Source organism: Lutra lutra, chromosome 4 (assembly GCF_902655055.1).
Source record: "Lutra lutra chromosome 4, mLutLut1.2, whole genome shotgun sequence".
NCBI lineage: Eukaryota > Metazoa > Chordata > Mammalia > Carnivora > Mustelidae > Lutra > Lutra lutra.
The window spans coordinates 146,519,032-146,527,673 of record NC_062281.1 but is presented as its reverse complement, the minus strand read 5'-3'; the positions used below and the strand labels follow the sequence as shown (position 1 = coordinate 146,527,673).

The following is an 8,642-nucleotide window of genomic DNA, read 5'->3' as shown; positions in this document are numbered from 1 at the left end:
TCTTCTTTCTCCACATCCTCCCCAACGCTTGTTTCTTAAGTTGATTTTAGCCATTCTGAGAGGTGTGAGATGACAACTTATTATAGTTTTGATTTGCATTTCCCCGATGGTACGTAATATTGAGCATCTTTTCATGTTCGTGTTGGCTAGAGGATGAAATACTGGTCCTGGCATTTCCTCAAAAAAAGGGGAACCTGAGGGAGAGGCCGTAAGGGTAGCAGGTGGTTAGCACCCTGCGGGTGATTTGCTGAAGATCCCTGCTTCACTCTGGAATGCCACCTAACCTGCCGCATTCTTCACCCACTCCCTCCCCCGTCACGCAGCCTCCTCCAGGCTGGCCTTGGGTGGTACAAGGGGTCTACTGCCAGGGAGCTGGCAGCAGCTGGAGAAGGGAGCGGTACCCAGGGCTTGAAGGGGGAAGGAGGCGGTGGGGAAGGGAATCTAGCTGCCATGGACAACTAGGTGTGCACCAAGGAGCTGCACCTGGGGGCTGAGCAGCTGAACGATGATAAATAGCTTAATGAGAACGACGTGCAGTGCTGTGCAGAAAGGCTAAGGAAATTTTAACAAAAGAATCAGAAGTGCAAGAGGTTCATTGTCTCGTTCCCCTGCGTGGAGATGTGCATGGTTAATTCCATGATCTCATGGAACTCTTTAGAATTGGTGGAAAATCACCAGGTACAGACTATCTATCTATGGGGGACAGTGTAGACATAAGCTATCCTAAGTGGAGACTGTGACTCTCCTTGTGGTCTTAAAGGTGTGTTACCTAGAATGCATTACAATATTGGGAGGAAACCATGAGAGTCGATGAGTTACCCAAGTATATGGCTTTTATGATGAATGTCTGTGAAAGCATGGAAATGCCAAAGTGTGGAAATATTTTACAGATCTATCTGATTATCCTCCACTTATGGCACTAGTAGATGGACAGATATTCAACCTTCGTGGTGGCCTCTCTCCCTTCCTAGATACACGGGATCATATAGGCGCCTCGAATCATTTACAAAAAGTTCCACAGGAAGGTCCCAGTGTGTGATCTGTAGTGGGCAGATCAGGTGATCATGATTGGTGGGATAGGATAGTTCACCACCTAGAACTGGCTGTATGTTCGGACAAGACATTTCTGAAACATTTGACCATGCCCATGGTCTCACACTGGTTTCTTGAGCTCACCAGCTTGTCATGGAAGAATACAGTTGGTGTCATGATCAGAATGTGGTTACCTTTTTTTTTGTTTTGTTTTTTAAAGATTTTATTTATTTGACAGGAAGAGACACAGCAAGAGAGGGAACATATGCAGGGGGAGTGGGAGAGGGAGAAGCAGGCTTCCCGCTGAGCAGGGAGCCTGACATGGGTCTTGATCCCTGGGATCATGACCTGAGCTGAAGGCAGATGCTTAATGACTGAGCCACCCAGGCACCCAGTGGTTACCATTTTGGAAAGTGCACCCAGTTACTTACTGTTGTGGGAACCAGGGTGCTATCATGGAATTAGATGACACTTTAAAATATTCCTTCCCTCAGTTTGACCCAGCACGTTGTGGTAGACAGCTTCATATTACCTGGTGCAAACTACTTCCTGTAAATTCCTCCTGGGAAAAAGCTGCCTTTCTGTGTGGAAATAGACCCAGCTTTTTTTTTTTTCTTTTAGCAGAAGAATATCAAATTTAATTTAATCTATGTATTTCTGTAACAAATGGGCATCTGTCTTGGCATTTAACCATATCATGGACCAAAATGGGCCATACCAATGATAATAAGCATTTAGCACAATTTGAGACTGAAATTCAGTACAGTACTATGTTCTAGATCGGTCAGGGTTAACAGTTTGCCTGCTGTATTTGTAGTAACCATTTTCCTCTGGACTGTTAAACAGAAAAGGTCACTAACTCCTTCCTCTTGTTTTGCCTTTATTTGGGAAATTATAGTATTTAACTGTCATGGATTGATAGAGTTGGAGTTTTATTTTTAAAACACACAAGCTAACTTCCATTTAATCCTTTATCCTTCATTTTATTAAATGTATAGTTAAATTAGCTGAAGAAAAGATTCTGGGGAATATGTTGTCATAACATTTAAAAAGGTTGTCTTTCATTTAAACTAAATTACTGTTTTATGTTGGTTTGCATACTTCTGTGTATTTGTCATGACAGTGCTTACTTCCTATTTGGTGTACTGAGCAAATCAACTTTCCATTTTATTTATTTATTTATATTTATTTTGTTTTTTTTTTTTTAAGATTTTATTTATCTATTTGACAGACAGAGACATAAGCAGGCAGAGAGGCAGGCAGAAAGAGGGGGAAGCAGGCTCCCCGCCGAGCAGAGAGCCCCATGTGGGGCTCCATCCCAGGACCCTGGGATCATGACCTGAGCCGAAGGCAGATGCTTAACGACTGAGCCACCCAGGCGCCCCTCAACTTTCCATTTTAAAGAAAAACAAAAATAGGGGCACCTGGGTGGCTCAGTGGGTTAAGCCCCTGCCTTCGGCTCAGGTCGTGATCTCAGGGTCCTGGGATCGAGTCCCACATCGGGCTCTCTGCTCTGCAGGGAGCCTGCTTCCTCCTCTCTCTCTCTCTCTGCTTGCCTCTCTGCCCACTTATGATCTCTCTCTGTCAAATAAATAAAATCTTTAAAAAAAAAAAAAAGAAAAACAAAAACAAAAATAAACCAAAAAAATCCTAGAAGCCAGAAACCAAATCTGTAGTGTGTGGAGGAATAACAGAATACGTCCCTCATTCCCAAGTCTATGTTGTTTTTATTTTTTCTCTTCTTTTTTTTTTTTTTTTAAGATTTTATTTATTTATTTGACAGAGAGATCACAAGTAGGCAGAGAGGCAGGCAGAGAGAGAGGAGGAAGCAGGCTCCCTGCTGAGCAGAGAGCCTGATGCAGGGCTCGATCCCAGGACCCTGGGATCATGACCAGAGCCGAAGGCAGAGGCTTTAACCACTGAGCCACCCAGGTTCCCCTCTACGTTGTTTTTAAAAGAGACTTTTTTACATAATCCTTATATGTTTAATTTTTTTTTTAAGGTTTTATTTATTTATTGACAGAGAGAGATCACAAGTAGACAGAGAGGCAGGCAGAGACAGAGAGAGGGAAGCAGGCTCCCTGTCAAGCAGAGAGCCGGATGTGGGGCTCTATCCCAGGACCCTGAGATCATGACCTGAGCCGAAGGCAGCGGCTTAACCCACTGAGCCACCCAGGCGCCCCTTATATGTTTAATTTTTTAAAGATTTTATTTATATATTTGTCAGAAATAGAGAGAGAGGCAGGGAGAGCAGGAAAGGGAGAAACAGACTTCCCACTGAGCAGGGAGCTGGATGTGGATTGCGGGGAGGGGCTTGATCCCAGGATTCTTGGATCATGACCTGAGCTGAAGGCAGACGCTTAACCAACTGCGCCACCCAGGCATCCCAAGTCTACATTTTTTTTTTTAAGATTTTTGTTTATTATTTGACAGACAGAGATCACAAGTAGGCAGAGAGATAGGCAGAGAGAGGAGGAAGCTCTCTGCTGAGCAGAGAGCCCGATGCGGGGCTCGATCCCAGGACCCTGGGATCATGACCTGAGCCGAAGGCAGAGGCTTTAACCCACTGAGCCACCCAGGCGCCCCCCAAGTCTACATTTTTTTTTAAAGTAAACTCTGCCTAACGTGAGATTTGAACTCTCAACCCTGAGGTCAAGAGTTGCATACTCTACTCACTAAGCCAGCCAGGTGCCCCAAATAATTTTTTTTTTTTTAAGTAACCCCTCATTCCCAATTCTAAATAAATGAGTGAGTGTTACAGAGCAGCACTTGATGGGATGTAGGTTCCAGAAAGAATGGGCTCTTTGCTCTTTCACATCTTTTTCTTTTATTCACAATTAACAGACGAGGTGAGAGGATGTTGATGTGGCTGAGACCAGGAAGTCAGATCTCACCTCGCCTTACTGGGTAGCACGCATCTGGTGGAAAATACCAACTGTTACCTTCTTTTGGGTGATAGACTGTCAAGAAACGGTCAGCTGGATCAAAATAAAACAAAAACAGAGGATGCTTCCTTCATTTCAGAAATTTTGCTACAAATTTCCTTTAAACAGAAGAGACTGCCTCTGTTTTGGTCCTTCTCCACCTCAATTAGTGAAAATATTACGAGTTTTCAAAGATTCTGGATATGCTAAGCTTTTCTATAAAATGCTGTGTTAAAAAAATGCTCTACAGGTCCTCAGTAAATGTTAGCCATCCCCCACCTCCCACTGTCCTTGAGTTTCTAGGCAAATCAGGCCTGTTCCATCCCAGGGAGTTATGTTCTTCCTGTTTAGAAATTAGATTAGGTCTTCTTGTCTGGGCCAGATGCGGCCATGTCTCCCACGCAGAAGCTGGATGCTCCCCGCATTGCTTGACCTTTCTAATGTGCATCAGTGTTCACCCCTGCTGGGCTGGCTCATTTGGCCTGATTTCTGCTGCAGAGTAATCACTTTGGAAGCTGCAGGCAGGCCTCTTACTTACGGACTGCCCCTGGGCCAGGAGGGCGTTGAGAAGGTCACGGGTGCAGTCATATGTGAGTAGACCCCTGGAAATGCTCATACAAACCATGGTAGGCTCTGAGTGAAAAGATTTTAAGCACTTTTTCTAGCCTAGTAATTGAGTGGAGGCTAAACCAGTGTCAGAGGAAGAGGGGAAGTAGAGAAGAAAGACCAAATATCTTCCCATAAGACCACTGACTGGAAATCGATGTCAGCTGAGCAGATGGCATTACTGTGTGAGGAGGGACGGGAGTTTCCTGTTGCAGGATTAGTTGATAGTGTCTTGAGGAGAAACTTATAGGTGTCTGCGCCCATCAGTTCTGAACATTGCCAGCTCTCTCCCCCCTCAGTTGGGCCTCCTGACTCCTGAGAGCTGACACCATCTCCACGCACACAGCCACTCTCGGCCTTCACACGACTCTCCTGTTCCGTCTTCAGCACTGGAAGTTGACTATTTTAGGAAACTGACCCAGAAGATAAAAGTTGAGATAACTTGAAATAGCAGAAAACACCAAATGACAAATTTGATTTGATACCCTTGCTGGGGGCACCAAAGTTCAGCTATTATATTGTGATCCTTAACCAAATCCTAATCAAATCCTTGACTAAAAAACTGCTGAACGGCCTTCATCCAGACTCCAGAACCTCCTAGGATTCCCTGCTTTGCTCTGCCCTCTTTCTGATGCTAGGAAGACTGAGTCTTCCCTAGAGAAGGAACTCAGCCATGTCTTATCAACCTGTTGTTCCGGTGGTACTTTGGGGAAGGCAGCATGTAACAGTCTAATCTCTCATCTCAGCCTCTCCCCAAGTTCTAGAACTCATTCTGACTTTGGACGAGGGGGATTTGTCCTTGGTCTTAACGTTCAACATACATGGTCCCAGGTCCCAGGTGATCCAGCCGGGGCCGGCACATTAATTCAGCTTAATGTTGTCTACTCGTTGTCAAGTCAGAAGCTAGGCAAGGAGAATTAAAAGCTGAAGAAATACAAAGTCTCCCTGCTTGCCCTTAGTCCATAGCTTAATTGGGAAGAGGGATTTAAAGAGATAAAATGCATTGTGATGTGTGCGATGACGTTAGGTACAACAGTGCTTCTTAAACAATTTGTGTTTAGGAACCACTCCCCCCTCTCCCATCAACAGTAAAACAAAAGATGAACCATCCTTTAAAGAAAGCCCTGGCTAAAACATGCCAAGAGACTGGCCTGACTTGGGAAACGGCACTTCCGTTGCCCTCTGTGGAAGGTTGGCCCCTAGAAGCAGGGCTCTGTTGAAGCCCTTAAGAAATTATATATGGAAACCCATTCAGACTTGAGAAGGGGGTATTTGCCCCTACTTAGAACATGAAAATTGAATTAAATAATATGTATAGCAACTGAGTCAAATTTTGACATCTGTCCATGAGTTTGCCTTTTCTAAGACTAAACCATTTCCTGAGGAGCCACTGCACACTTTCCAGCCAGGAGACTGGGTCCTAAAGGCTTGGAAGAAGCAAGGACCAGGAGTTGAGTTAACTGAAAAATGGACAGGTCCTTACGATATGCTTCTCACTACTCCTACTCTTCTAAAACGTGCAGGTGTCCAACTGTGGACTCATCACATCTGCATTAGGAAGGCAACTCCAGACAATGACTCTTGGCAGGACTCAAAACCATTTGAGTGGATGACAACTCCCATAGGAGATCTTTTTTGTCTTTATTTATTTAAATTCAGTTAATTAACATATGTTATTAGTTTCAGAGGTAGTGTTCAGTGATTCATTAGTTGTGTATAACACCCCATGCTCATTATATCACATGCCCTTCTTAATGCTTGTCATTCAGTGACCCCGTCCCCCCCCCATATGACATCTTAAGTATCTCTTTGCTGTCCATCTCAGGAGGAACTCAAGAAACAAAGTTCTCTTACCTGTCAAAGTCTGTCATTCCAATATTTCTGCGTCATCCCCAGTCAGCAGGAAGTAGTTTGCGGAAGAAATGACCATCCTCCCTTCTTCCATATGAAATGGAATGGTGACTTGACAGTAACTTGACAGTGGGAATTTGGAGGAGGACCCACCCTGTCATTGCCCTGACTGGCTCCATTTGCCTTCAACCTGTTCTTCTTCATCACTTTGTTTTTCCCTCCAGTTTATCTGTTCACTCCAGCAAGGGACCCAACAGGCAAAATGTCCTGTCATGGGCACTGAAACTACTCCCCAGGCAATAATGACAGCTGTGATGCCAGCAAGACCCTCTGTGATTGACCTTGTGCCAGTGATCAACCTGACCTTTGCTGCTTAGGTGCATGTACCCATCAGTCTTTGTTCCACGTTTTTCCTATATGAACTTAGAAGTATTCTCAGCACCTTGAAGACCGTTCTTGGGACATTAGTCCACTCTCTTTCCAGTGCTGGCCTCACTGAAATAAACTCCTTTTCCGTTGCACCACCACTTGTCTCTTTGCCTTTGGACCGTGGCCAGACTCTGTCCTTTGGGGCCTCTGGAGCCAGGGGCTCTTGTGCCTTCGTCACTGGCAACAATACAGTAAGTAGGATGTTTCTCCGAGTTCTGAGAGCTGCCCTAGCAAATTCATTGCACCCAAGGAGGGGGCCATTGGAACCTCTAGTCTATAGCGAGTGTGTAGGAAACACAGGTGGCAACTTGGGTTTGTGACTGGCATGTGAAGTGGAGAGGGGGCAGTCTTGGAGGACTGAGCCCTTACCTGTAGAATCTGATGCTCTTTTTGGGGACATGGTGTCAGAGTTGAACTGAATGGGAGGACACCAGCTGGGTGTCCAAGAATTGCTTGGATGGGGGGGGAACCACCCCCTCCCACCGACACACACACATGAGAATTGGTGTTCCGAACTTCAGTCCCCGCCAGAGCCAGGCTCGCCTCTCTGAGCCAGTAAAGGGTGGGAGACAAGAGCATGAGCCCTCTCTACAGGCGGCCAGAACAGAGACAGAGTCTGAGCTTTGTCCCGCTCCTGCTCTGGATCTAACTACTGGGATAGTGGAAGAGAGGATGTAGTTTCTACCTGTAGTTTTCCTTTCTGGAGAAGAATTGAAATTTCCTCACTTCTAAGGCAAGGGAAGATTGGAGAAGTCTCTCCTGTCCTCCACTGAACAGTGGAATGGTTCTGTATGTTTCAAAGCAAAGGCCCCAAGTTGCTACCAGGCCTTCACTGAACATGGAAGCAGGATGGGGTATAGGAAGTGGAGCTGGGGTAGAGAGGAGAGCAGATGGGACCCCCCTTGGACACTGGCCAGGCTCCCTCTGGTCCAGACCCATCTTTCTCTAGGATGAGGGCAGGTGAAGGAATAAATCTGAAACTGTAAGGAATTACCTACTAAAGGACAGTTCAGTCAATATGGGGTTCGGTCCCTCTGCACCCTGGACAGAAGGCTGCTTTCTTCTCGGGGAATGCTGAGTACACGGGAGGCCAGCCTCCCCCCTCCCGCCCACCCCGAGCTGTTCTAGTCCCAGACACTCTGCCAATTTGTCTCCTTTGTCCTGGGGCGACCCAGGAAGACCTGCAGGTCAGCCACTGACTAAACACTGGCTCCCTGAAGCAGCTTTGTTTCCTCCGCAGTGTCCACCTCCTGTTGCTGGGCACCCCTACCCAGCCTGGGTCACTGGCAAGGAAGCAAAAAGAGCTCCAGAGCCAGAACTCCTGGCTTGAAATCCCAGATCTCCTGTTTACTAGCTGTGCAGCCTTGGATGGAGTGTTTTGTTTTAAAGATTTTATTTATTTATTAGAGAAAGAGATCACAAGTAGGCAGAGAGGCAGGCAGAGAGAGGGGGCGGGGAAGCAGGCTCCCTGCTGAGCAGAGAGCCCGATGCGGGGCTTGATCCCAGGACCCTGGGACCATGACCTGAGCGGAAAGCAGAGGCTTAACCCACTGAGCCACCCAGGCACCCCATGGAGTATTTATTTTTAAGGATTTATTTATTTATTTATTTATTTGAGAGAGAGCGAGCATAAGTGTTAGCAGGGGAAGGGGCAGAGGGAAAAAGAGAATCTCTGGCAGACTCTCCACTAAGCAGGGAGCCCGACATAGGGCTCGATGCCAGGACCCTGAGATCATGACCTGAGCTGAAATCAAGTCAGACACTCAAACGACTGAGCCACGCAGGCACTCCTGGCTGAGT

The 8,642-nt window shown here is 46.2% G+C and overlaps 1 pseudogene; it reads left to right on the top strand.

The window, feature by feature from the left end:
* Positions 1 to 450: 450 nt before the first annotated feature.
* Positions 451 to 4,388, top strand: LOC125097384 (serine/threonine-protein phosphatase 2A catalytic subunit beta isoform-like; annotated as a pseudogene).
* The last annotated feature ends 4,254 nt before the right edge of the window (positions 4,389 to 8,642 follow it).